The 13,347-nt window shown below is 38.4% G+C and overlaps 1 protein-coding gene and 1 non-coding gene across 2 annotated transcripts in view; both read right to left on the minus strand.

The window, feature by feature from the left end:
* The window catches only part of ANK1 (ankyrin 1), a 348,995-nt gene that overhangs the window by 187,171 nt on the left and 148,477 nt on the right, over positions 1 to 13,347 (minus strand). The window lies entirely within an intron of this gene.
* LOC122152263 lies at positions 9,892 to 10,023 on the minus strand. The gene has a single exon (XR_006164484.1). It is a non-coding gene; the product is annotated as a small nucleolar RNA SNORA31 (small nucleolar RNA).

Below are 13,347 nucleotides of genomic sequence, written 5' to 3' on the forward strand. Positions count from 1 at the left end.
TGCATTGTAAATTTTGGTCAATGACATGAGACAAAGTATATGTGAACTGCTGTATGAAAAGTGAATTTACTCTGTAAATCTTCATCCAAAGCAAAATAAAATTAAAAAAAAAAAAAAAAAGAAAGAGTGAAAGGAAGGGATGGCCATAGGGAGGAAGTGGCAAGAATGCTGTTACAGTGAGAGAATTGCAGTAAATGTCACAAAACAGGGGAAAATGACATTAATAAACTCAATTTGAACATCTCAAAAATAAATAAATCTAGATGTAGCTGAAAGGGAAAGAGCAAGTTAGTGGCTAGATCATGTAATATTGGTTTTATTCTAAGTTACATGGGAGATTTGATGAGGTGCTAACTTGATCTAATGGTTTTAAAGCATTACCCTGGTAGCTATGTAGAAAACAGGCCAAAGGGAGGCTAAGAAGAAAGATTAGAGGCCAAACTCCTAGTGCCAGAGATACAAAGAGGGGCAAGAAAGAGACAGAGAGGCAGACAGGAGAGTGACAAAGAACTCTGGAGTCAGTCTACTTGCGTTTGAAGCCTGGCTCCACCTTATGCTGGGTGACCTTGGTTGATTTATTTAATGTCACTATGCTTCAGTTTCCTGTATATAAAAATGAGGATAATGACAATAATAGTACTTACCTCCCAGAGTTGTTTAAATGATTAAATGAATTAATACATATCTTGACTGCTAACCAGAAGACTGGTGGTTCAAACCCATCAGCCACTCCTGGGAAGGAAGGTTGGGCAATCTACTTCCATGATACTGCCACGGAAACCCAAGGAGGGGTCACTATGAGTTGGGTCCAACTCAACAGCACATAACAACAACAACAACAGTACTTGGCTGGAGTTCTGGTAGCGTAGTGCCTAAGGCACTTGACTGCTAACCAGAAGTCTGGCGGTTCAAACCCACCAGCCACTTCCTGGAAAGAAGGTTGGGCAATCTACTTCCGTAGTGATACCACCTCAGAAACCCAAGGAAGGGTCGCTATGAGTCGGGTCTGACTCCACGACACATAACAACAACAGTACTTGGCTGCTAACCAAAGGTTGGCGATTCAAACCTACGAGCTGCTCCACTGGAGAAAGATGAAGCAATCTACTTCTGTTAAGATTTATAGCCTTGGAAACCCACTGGGGGTCAGTATGAATTGGAATCAGCTCGATGGCAGTGGGTTTAGTACTTAGACATGCATATGTTCAGTATAAATGTTAGCTTTAAATTTTTTATTTTTTAGCCTGAGGGTTTTTTTTTTTTTTTAGAAGGTAAAGATTTATTTGCTTATTATCAGGCTTGTTGCTGTCTTTAGCTCTGGTAGCATAGTAGCTAAGGCACTGACTGCTAACCAGAAGGTTGGGGGTTCAAATCCACCAGCCACTCCTCGGGAGGAAGATGGGGCAATCTACTTCCATAGTGATACCGCCTCGGATACCCAAGGAAGGGCGGCTATGGGTCAGGTCCACTCGACAGCACATAACAACAACATGTAAAGATTAAAGTATAAATAAGCCTTTCACAAAATCTTCTCTCCCAAGTCATACAGGCTTGTTTCTCCTATTTTATTTGAGAAATACTTAATCAAATATTTAATTCAATTATATATATATTTGCTGGGGGAAAAATCTGTTTTTTTAAAAAATTTTTATTGTATTTGGGTGAAAGTTTACAAAGCAAATTCATTTTCCATACAGCTGTTCACATACACTTTGTCTCGTGACATTGACTGCGATTCCCCACAATGTAACAGCTCTCTTCCCACTTCCTGCCCATAATTACCTCTTTCCTGTGTCCTTCCCTTCATGCACTCCTGCCCCCTGAACTGTCTCCCTGTGCATACACTGCCCTTCTATTCTCCCATGATTGATCTCTCCAAGGAGTGTATCTACCTAATGTAAATGTTCAGCTTATATGCCTGTCTTTTGTTTGGCTGGAGGCCGCAGGAGTGGGTTCAATTCCACACCTGAAAGGCAGCTAGGGGCCATAGTCACAGGGGTTTCACCAGGCTCTATCAGACCAGCAAACATGGTTCCTTTTTTTTTTTTTTTTATGATTTTGAGTTTTGTTCCACATTGTTCTCCCACTCTATCCAGGATCTCCTACATAGATCCCCCTCCAAGTGGTTGACAGTGGTAGCCAGGCACCATCTAGTTCTTCGGTCTCAGTCGTATAGGTTGAGGATCGCATGCTGTACCAGTCCCTTGGACTGTTTCCATGTGTCTTTGGTTTTCTTCATTCTTCTTTGCTCTGGATGAGCAGAGACTCATCATTGCATCTAAATGAGCACTTGCAAGCTTTTAAGATCCCAGTCGGTTAGCTATAAATTTTACAGACTGGTGAGGTAGATGGAGCTCTGGTAGCATAGTGGGTAAGGCATTTGGATGCTAACCAGAAGGCTGGCAGTTCAAACCCACCAGCTGCTCCACAGTAGAAAGATGAGGCAATCTACATCTATAAAGATTTACAGCCTTGGAAACCCAGTGGGGAGGTGGGTTACAGACATATCAGATGGCATGGGAATGGATCATTTAATTTATAAGGGCTACAGTGAGTGCTAGCACAGGTGCAAGGAGGAGTTCCTACCTATTCCTAAAGGGTCAGCATAGTACTTAGACATATGGTAGATTCACAGATAAATATTTATTGTAGTTAAAAAAAAAAAATAGCTGCTGTTGAGTCATTCTGACTCATTCAGTCCTATGTGTGTCAGAGTGGAACTGTGCTCCATAGAGTTTTCAGTGGCTGTTTTTTTTCAGAAGTTGATTGCCAGGCCTTTCTTCTGAGGCTTCTCTGGGTAGACTCAAACCTGCAATGTTTTGGTTAGCAAGCAAGTGCATTAACCATTTGCACCCCTGTGTTTTTATGTCACGTGGGCTATTGGATTCAATCTTACTGAGAAGGGGCTCTTCAGCCTCCCTCATGTGATTGTGGCCTCCCACGTCACCAAAGCTGGTCCAGGTCCCCTGAGGAGGCAGCCATCTGGCCCAGAGCTTTTCTGCAGATCCAAACGGGCCCTGTGGCGAGGGCACAGCTGCCATGGAAAACACCAGTGAGGGTCACTCCGTGACCCCTCTGTTTTCCACAGCAGCTGAAAAACTCCCTAGTGGTCTGGGGCCATCTCCAAGCAGATCAGCACCTGATATGGCTTGGGGAGGGCAAAGAAAGTTATAGGCCACATTTTGACTAAAAATAACTACCAGAATAATTATAGCACTAGCTCTTAGCAGACATCTTTTAAAGCATTGGATGCAAAACAATGGTTTTTTTTTTTCCCCATAGTTGGGAACTAAGGGGCCAGAAAGCTAAAAAATGTAAAACAAGCATATCAAGCTGGGAATGATTTCAAGCAACTCTACCGCAAGACAAAGGATCTTGTTTGGCAACAGATACTAGGCTAGGCTAGCTCATGATGGCAAAATTCCTTACATAGGTGTAGGAATGAAGAGAGAAATCCTCTCTCAAGTCTGAGTTTCTCTCCATTTAGAATAGGAGAGGTTTCTGGAATGAATCCATGGTTGTCACTAGCAAGGGTGACAAATGCACAAAGCCATTTTCACCATCCAGGGAAGGGGAAGAGCAATATTTATCTCTTCCCAAGTTCTGAGGAGAAAATGCCAGCAAACAAGCAATGATTTAGAAAACACTGTAAATAGAAACTGTAATTTCAAATTTTTGGCAAAGTTAGATTTCGGGCAGCATAGATTATGCTAAATCTTTGTGTGGTGGTTTCCGTAGCAGCAGTCCCTCATAGGTCCCTGAAGGCTGAGACTCCAGCAGGTCTGCATCTCTGGCAGACAAGTCACCTCAGTATTTAACCTTGGAGGCCCCTCAAGGCCACATAAAGCTCTTCTCTCATGGATACATCCAATGGGGAAGAAAAGGCCTGGAATACCCAAGGGCAGCCCATGCAAACAGGCTAAAGAGAACTGGCCTGGTTATATAAACAGCCTGCTGTCAAGGAACTGGACATATGCTTGAGATACCCTGGAATTCATCCCCAGAGGCAGCATTCCTTGTCAACTTGTGACAGGACTAAGGAGAAGTATGTCATATGATGCGAGTTGAAGTGATATTTGTCACTCTGTTTCTCAGCAGATTGCCCTCAAGGGCTTTCATAAATGCTCTGGATGTAGAGTACCCCCCCAATACACACACACACACACACACAATCTCAGAAAGAGAGCCAGAGAAGCTGTCCCAATGCTTGAAGTCCAATAATTTTCATTAAAATAAGGCCAGGCCTGTTCAGGTTCTGCTCCTGGATTATAAGAATACTTTGAAAAATCACACACATTGACACCATGAGTCCTTCACCAGTCTCTTGTTCCATTTATTCTGCTTATTTCTTTATTTAGCAAAGGTGTATATAGTACTTACTATGTGCCAGGCACTGTTCTAAGCACTATACAAAAAATTAACATATATAATTCTTATAATGACCCTGTTAGGTAGTTGGTCTCATCAGTTTCAGTTTGTAAGTGAGGAAACTGAGACACTGAGAGATCAAAAAATCTATTCCCACTGCTGATGGGATTGTAAAATGTACAACCACTGTGGAAAATGGTATCATGCTTCCTTCAGAAGTTGGAAACAGAAATACCATTTGATCCAGCAATCCCACTACTAGGCATATATCTGAAAGAGGTGAGATCTGGGACATGAATAGATATATGCACACCCATGTTCACTGCAGCACTATTCACAACAGTAAAAAGATGGAAACAACCCAAGTGCCCATCAAAGGGTGAATGGATAACCAAACTATGGTACATACACACAATGGAATACTATGCAACAATAAAGAAGAGTGAAGAATCAGTAAATCACCTTATAATGTGGATGAACTTGGAGGACATTATGCTGAGTGAAATAAGTCAATCACAGAAGGAAAAATATTGTATGAGTCTTTTATTATAAAAAGTCAAGGAAAGTTTACACAGGGAAGGAAATTTTCTTTTTTGGTTACCCGGGATGAGAGGGGAGGGGAGGAAAAATTGCTAGCTAATAAGAGACATGTAATGATCTGGGTGAAGGAAAAGGCAAAATAACAAAAGTGTGTGACCAATACAATATCATTAAGGAAAAGGAAGACACAGAAAGGTGCACAAAAGGTACAGATAACAAAGGTAAATACTATTACATACACAATACTGCATTATCAGTAACAGTAAACACTAATCTATGGGTGGACACACAGGTAGACAGGCAAGAAGATCAGTTATGGACAGGCGAATAGGAATCTATCCATGATCATACATAGGTTTGGCAGACGATATTCCTACAGAAGTACTTGTATGTGCTATAAAAATGTCAATATGCATTTAAAACCTAACAAGAGGCAAAGTTAGGATAACTTCTCAGTCGCAACTAAGCATCTCAAAGGAATAGGTCACTGGGCCTGTGGGTTGGGGACCATGGTCATGGGGGACATCAAGCTCAATTGGCACAACATGGTGTATAAAAATATTGTTCTCCATCTTATTTCGGTGAGTAGCAACTGGGATCTTAAAAGCTTGCAAGCAGCCATCTACGATGCAAGTATTGGTCTCTCCTTGTCCGGAGCAAAGAAGAGTGAAGAAAATCAAAGATGCATGGAAAAAGTTAGTCCAAAGGACTAATGGACCATGAGAACTTCAGCCTATATGATCCTGAGACCAGAGGAACTAGATGGTGCCCGACAACCAATGCCAACCACTTGGAAAAGGCTCAAAATTAAAGATCCTGGACAGAGTGGGAGAAAAAGTGTGGAACAAAACTAAAAATCACAAAAAGATCAGGTTTACTAGTCTGATAGAGACTGGTGAAATCCTTGAGACTATGGCCCCAAGTCACCCTTTGGGCCTGGAATTGGACTCCCTCCTGTTGCTTAACTCTCAGCCAAACAATAGACTGAATACCTACACCAGGGAGATGCACTCCTTAGAACAATCAACCATGGGAGATCAGAAGGGCAGCGTTTGTACAGGGAGAAAACTAGGGAGGCAGGAATATATAGGCATGAAGGACACAGGGAAAGGGAGACCACAGGGAGGAAGTGGGAGGGGAGATGTTACATTGTGAGGAATATAACCAGTGTCACAAAACAAAATGTATATTAACTATTGAATGTAAAATGAATCTGATTTGTAAAATTTCACCCAAATCACAGTAAAAAGTTGAAAAAAAATCTATTTAAGATTCTATATCTAGGACCTTGAAGAGGGGGAAGCCAGACGCCTACCCAGGCAGTCTGCATCTAGAGTCTAGATGCCAAGTCTACTATTTTGTTTTTGGATTAACACACCTCCAGTACTTTCCCTTAATTAGTATTAATAAGTTTCCTTAATAAGTGCTAATAAGTTTTGTTAATTAGTACTAACAAGTATTAATAAGTTTCCTTAATAAGCATGGAATTCAACAATTATTTGTTGAATATTTCAAGTGTTTTTGACTCAGTGTTCCATTTTTAGAAGATGATAAGTGAATTGATAAGGAAGTTTTTTTTAACAGATTTTTAAGATAATAAGCATAATAAAACATTCTCATTGAAAAATGGAGGGAATTGCATATAATCTCAATCCCCCTCAGTTCCCCCAAACACAATCAAAGCTAGCATTTCAATGTTTCCTACCAACCTCTCTTTTTATACATTTTCTTTTATTTTAAAATTTTCATTACTAAATATTTCAACAAAAAAGAAAATTACAGAGAATATCTGTATGTATGTTCATGTGTCCAAATTCTAGCGTCATTGAATTTGACTACCCTGGTGTCAGATTTTTTAAAAACAAATACATACATTATAAATACTGCTGATGATCCCTGTATAACCTCCTTTGATCCCATTCCCCTGTATCGTGGACATAACAACTAATCTGAATTGGTGTTTATCGGCTCTGTGAACTTTCAACACAAAGGAGTATCTACACCCATCTAAAAAGCATAAAGACATGAAATAAAATGAACACCCAAGACCCAGCTAACAAGGTGAAGCTCATAGGTTATATGTGTCCCAGTCTCTCGTCTGATTCCACCTGCCTCATGCTCCCAGCCTTTCTCCTCAGATACACACAGAAATAACTATTACCCTGAAATTTATATTTATTGTCATCTTGCTTCCCTTTATAGTTTTGCCACCTACAATGTTTTATTATTTTTCTTGTATTTTCTAACTTTGAGTAAATGTAATTATATTTTATGGATTCCTTAGAAGCAAAGATGGTAAGACTTTGTCTCACTTACTTTGGACATGTTATATCAGGTGATACCAGTCACTGGAAAAGGACATAATGCTTGGTAAAGTAGAGGGTCAGAGAAAATGAGGAAGACCCTCAATGAGATGTATTGACACAGTGGCTGCAACAATGGGTTCAAACATAGCAACAATTATGAGGAAGGGGCAGGACTGGGCAGTGTTTCATTCTGTTGTATATAAGGTCACTATGAGTTGGAACTGACTTGACAGCACCTAACAACAACAACAATGCAACATACTGTTTCTGAGATCAGACAGGAATAGTTTATCCATTTTCACTGTTGTATAGTATTCTATTGTTACAAACACCACAAATTTTACTGCTAATGGAATTTGAGTTATTTTAGCTTTTAGGTATTAAAACACTACTACTTGGCAATCTACTTCCATAGAGACACTGCTGCAGAAACCCAAGCAGGGGTCACTATGAGTGGAAATTGACTCGACTTCAGTGAGTTTGCTTTTTCGTTTGGTTTACTAGAAACACTACGAATGTTCTCATGAAAACTTCCTTGCACATGTTCAAGAATTGTCTAATGTGTATGCTATGTGTATGTAGATTTACATAATTGTAGTGCATCTACATCTTCAGCTGTACTAGACAATGCCAAATTATTTTTGAGACTGGCTGTTCCAATTCACACTCCCAATAACAGCAGGGTATACAGTTGCTCCTCAAGCTCATCAACACTTCTTATTGTCAGACTTTCACATTTTTGTCATTTGGGTAGATGCAAAATGGTACCATATTGTGGTTTTATTTTGCATTTCCCTTATTACTAATGAGGTTGAACATCTTTTCACATGTTTATTGGTCATTCATCTTTCCTCTTCTGTGAAATTACTGTTCAAGTCCTTGCCCATTTTTCTCTTCGGTGGTTTGTCTTTCTTATTGAGTTGCAGGAGCTCCTTATATAGTCTGGATTAAAAAAAAAAAACAAAACAATTCACTGCTGTCAAGTTGGATCCAACTCATAGTGACCCCTGCTTGGGTTTCCAACCCCTCCTTCAGTTTCCGAGGTAGTATCACTATGGAAGTAGATTGCCCAGTCTTCCTTCTCAGGAGTGGCTGGTGGATTGGAACTGCCAGCCTTCTGGTTAGCATCAAATAACTTTGGCACTATGCCACTAGAGCTCCTATAGTCTAGATACTAATCATTTATCAGTTATATGCAGTACACATAACTTCATCCACTGTGGCTCATCTTTTCACTTTTTAAAATTGTATCTTTGATGAACGGAACCTGTCCATTTTAATGTAGGCAAATGTATTAATCATTTCCTTGATGGTTTGTGCTAATTCTGCCCAGAAATCCTTCCCTACTCTAAGCTCATAAAGACATTCACCTGTATTATAGATCTTTTATAGTTTTACTTTTCAAGGTTAGGTCTTTAAATCTACCTGATTTATTTTTGTATATGGTATGAGATAAGATCTCTAATCTTTTCCCCATACAGATAACCAATCATCCTCACACAATTTATTGAGTAGCCCATGATATCTCCACTGAACTGCGGTGCCATCTCAATCATATATGAAGTCCCTATATACATGGGTCTGTTGGGAGATAGGGCTCTCTATTATGGTCCATTGACCTATTTGCCTAGCCTGTGCCAATATGATACTGTCTTAAATGTTATTGCTTTATAATAGGTTTTATTATTATTTATATTGTTAGCTGCCATCAAGTCAACTCCAACACATGGCCACCTCATGTACAACAGCATGGCATGCTGCCTGGTTGTCTTTCCATCAAGTCAACTCCAACACATGGCCACCTCATGTACAACAGCATGGCATGCTGCCTCGTGGTCTTTCTCACATTCCCTGGCATGTTTGAGTCCACTGTTGTGGCTCTTGGGCCATTCCATCTCACCAAGTGTCCCCCTTGCCCTTATTGGCCCACTACTTCACCAAACAAAATGTCTTCTTCCAGCAATTGAGCCCTTCTGATGACATGTCCAAAACAAGCAAATCAGACAAATGTGCTGTTGTGATTCACAGGGTTTTCATTGGCTGATTTTTGGAAATAAATGACCAGGCCTTTCTTCCTAGTCTGTCCTAGTCTGGAAGCTCTGCTGAAACCTGTCCACCATGACAACCCTGCTAGTACATGAAATATCAGTGGCACAGCTCCCAGCATCATAGCAACAGACAAGCCACCACAGTATGACAAATTGACAGATAGCTAATGGAGTATTATTTATAATAAGTTTTTTTCTTTTTTTTTTTAATGTTTCAAACTAAGTTTTCAAAGTAAAATTAAACAGGAGGGCAAGGGTATAAGAGAAATGATCTTCTAGCACTTGTCATGTAAACACAATTTTTTTTTTTTTTTAATTGTGGTTTGGGTGAAGATTTACAGAGCAAATTCACTTTCCATACAGCAGTTCACATATACTTTGTCTCATGTCATCAACCACAGTTTACCACAATCAACAGCTCCCCTCCCACTTCCTCCCCATAGTTACCACTTCCCAGTGTCCATCCCTCCATATACTCCTGCCCCCTGAGCTGTCTCCCTGTGCATAGGCAGCCCTTCCTTCTCCCGTGATTAAACAAAATTTTAAGATCCCTTTTTTGGAGTAAATGGTATGTTTACAAGGTTATTTCTGACTTCTCTACTCTTCTCTCCCCTCTTCCATTTAGTAACCTCTGTCTTCACCTATTCAATCTTGCTGCCACAAGCAGACAGATAGAAAGCACGAGGAACTTTTTTCTTGCATCTGTGATGGAAACCTTAGAAGCAGACAATAACTGTTCCAGGCCTGTCACATAGATGCATTATTTATAATAAGTTTTAATATTTGTAAGGTAAGCTTTAGAGTGTCAAAGCTTCTCCTGGCTCTTTGCTCTTTCATGCACATTTTAGGAAAATTCCACAAAGAACTCTGTAGGGATTTTGATTGTAACTTTATGGAATTTATTTATCAATTTCAAGAGAACTGACAGCTTTATGATATTGAGTCTTTCAATTATCTATACACGGTACAGGGCATCTCTCTGGTTATTCAGGCCATTTTTCTCATTCAAAATTGTATGATTTCATCCATGAAAAATATTGCCCATTCTTGTAACATTTACTCCTGGATATCTCATCATTTTAATGCTATTGTGATTGGGGTCCTTTTTTAAAAAATATTTTTATTTAGCTATTAAAGTGTATAGGAATATTGTTTATTTTTCTATATTAACTTGTAACTTGCACCCTTGCTGAACTCTCTTATTAGTTCTAATAATTTGCCCATGGTTCTTTTTGATTTTTCTGTGACAATCAACATTTGCAAATAAAAATATTTTGATCTCTTCTTTTCCAATTTTCGTACCTCTTGTTTTCTTTTCTTGTCCTAGAATGTTGGAAGGAAGATGGGGCAATCTACTTCCATAGTGATACTGCCTCGGAAATCCAAGGAGGGGTCGATATGAGTCGGGTCCAACTCAATGGCACATAACAACAACAACAATATCCAAAACATGGTTGAATGGAAACGGTGATAAAAATCAAGTCAAACCTATTGCCATCAATTCAATTCTGACTCATGGAGAACCCATACTGAGCTCCATGGCATTTTGTTGGCTATAAGCTACAGGAACAGATTGCCAGACCTTTCTTCTATAGTGCCACTAAGTGGGTTTGATCCTCCAACCTTTCAGTTAGTAGGTGAGAGCAAACCATTTGTGCCTCCCTGGGACTGGAAGCAGTGATAGCAGCATATTTATCTCATTGCTGACTTGAAGGGGCTATTTTTAAAGTTTCACTTTAAGTATTATGCTTTGTAATGTTTTTGTGGATACCTTTTATTGATTAAGGAAATGACCTGCTAGTCAAAGTTTATTAAAACTTTTAAATCATGAATGAATGTTGAAAGTAAAGTTTTTGTTCTTTTCTGTGAATATAGTTCATTGCATTCTTAGATTTTTCTAATGCTAAACTATCCTTGCATTATGACTCCAAGTCATAATGTATTACTTTAATATAACACCACTGAATTAGAGTTGTGAGGATTTCTCTAGAATTTATACATTTATATTCATAAGTTATATTGGTTGAATTTATTTTCTATTGCTGCATAACAAATTAACCCAAAACTTTAGTGATCAAAAATATTCACATATTTATTATTTCACAGTTTCTGTGATCAAGGATTGAGAAGCAGCTTATCTGGGTGGTTCTGGCTCAGGATCTCCTAGCAACTTGAAGTCAGTATGCCAGGCTCCTCAAATGACTCACTCCAATAGCTGTCAGCAAATGGCTTCAGCTCCTCACCACATGGACCTCTTCATAGGACTGCCTCAGTGTCTTCAAGACATGGCAGCTGGCTTCTTCCAGGGTGATCCAAGAGAGCAAGGCAGAAACCAAAATAACTCTTAAGACCTAGTCCAGAAATCACACATCATCACTTCCATTATATCCTGTTCACTAGAAGTGAATCACTTAGCTCGCTCTCAAGGGTAGGGGAGTGGTTGAAGGGAAGCATACCAAAGAATTGGTGGACATATTTTTAAACCATCATGTTGATCTGTTATATTCTTTTCCTCTGTAGTCTTCAGTTTTCCTATCGTGCTCTACTAAACTCATAAAATGAGTTAGGAAACTTTCCTTCCTTTTCTATTCTCTGACATGCCTGTATATGAGAGGGATTAATTGTTGTTTGTAAAATCATCTGATCTTGATGTCTTTTTCAGGGGGAATGTGACTATATGGGAGGGAAACTCTAAATACTGATTAATATTATTTAATGTTATATGTTTATTCAAGCTACACATCTGTAAAGATGTTAATTTTTAACAAAATCAACTACCGGGACATATTTGAGATTCTGAAACCTTTATTTCTAATCTCTTAAACCTTTTACATCTTCATCTACACAGCTCTGACCCTGCAGTATTTCCACATTCAGGCAAAACACTAAAATCAGAGGAGTGTCATCATTTGTTAAAGTATTTTAGTATGAAGAGTCATGGGAAGTAAAAGATCAAAGATATTAAAAAGTAGTTCCTTCTCGTTGTTGTTATTATGTGCCGTCGAGTCAGACCTGACTCATAGTGACTCCTCCTTGGGTTTCCAAGACAGTATCACTATGGAAGTAGATTGCCCAATCTTCCTTCCGAGGTAGTCCCTTAGTTAATTAAAAAAAAAGAATCCAGTGGCAAATACCCACTCATTCTGGTAAATTCAGAGTAGCCGCTCTGAAACTTTTTCATCTTAAGATCACTTTACACTGTTTTTTTTTTGTGCTCTAATAAAACTTTATTTATAAAAATTGAAATTTGAATTTCATTCACTTTTCACATGTCATGAAATATTCTTCTTTTGATCTTTTCTTTTAAGCATTTAAAAATCTGAAAACCATTCTTAGCTCATGGGCTATATAAAAACAGGTGTCAGGCCAGAGTTGATAACAGAGTGTTTATTTGATTACACACATCTCTTCAATTTGACTGTAAGCAAGTTGTGCTTAGGGAATAGAATCCCAGGACATAGCATAGTTGTTGGCACCTAGTAAGAGATCAACAAATACTTTCTAAATGAATACTTGTGTGGGAGTAGGAAGTAGTAATACTTCCCAATATTTGCTGAGTATTTATTATGATGTCAACCAAGTATTCTACTGAACACTTTATATACATTTTCTCATTTAATTCTGACTTAATTTTGTGATCAAAAGACATTAAAAGTAAAAATTATCATTAGACACTCTGTTACACTTTACATTCTTAAAAATAATTAAGGATATCACATAGTTTTTTTTAAATGGGTTATAGCTATCAGTATTTCTATATTGATATATTAATTTATATATCTATAAATGATAATTTGTAATTAAAGTTTGTAGGATGGAGATATTAATAAACACAGAAATTAGATTTGATGTTACCATCAACAGAGGTGAGGTAAGGTTTAATACGAAGTTATTCTTTCACTTAAAGGGCACAGAATTTATGTTTGGCATGATGACAAAGTTTTGGAAATAACAGTGACAGTTGCAGAGCACTGTTAATGTAATTAAAACTTCTGAATCATATACTCAGAAGTGATTAAAGTGAAAAATTTTATGCCATATAATTTTATCAAATAAAAAAAATTAAATGATAATATAATACAGCA

The sequence above is a fragment of the Orycteropus afer genome, unplaced genomic scaffold (assembly GCF_000298275.1).
Source record: "Orycteropus afer afer isolate SDZICR_OR568_19922 unplaced genomic scaffold, OryAfe1.0 scaffold00024, whole genome shotgun sequence".
Classification (NCBI taxonomy): Eukaryota; Metazoa; Chordata; class Mammalia; order Tubulidentata; family Orycteropodidae; genus Orycteropus; species Orycteropus afer.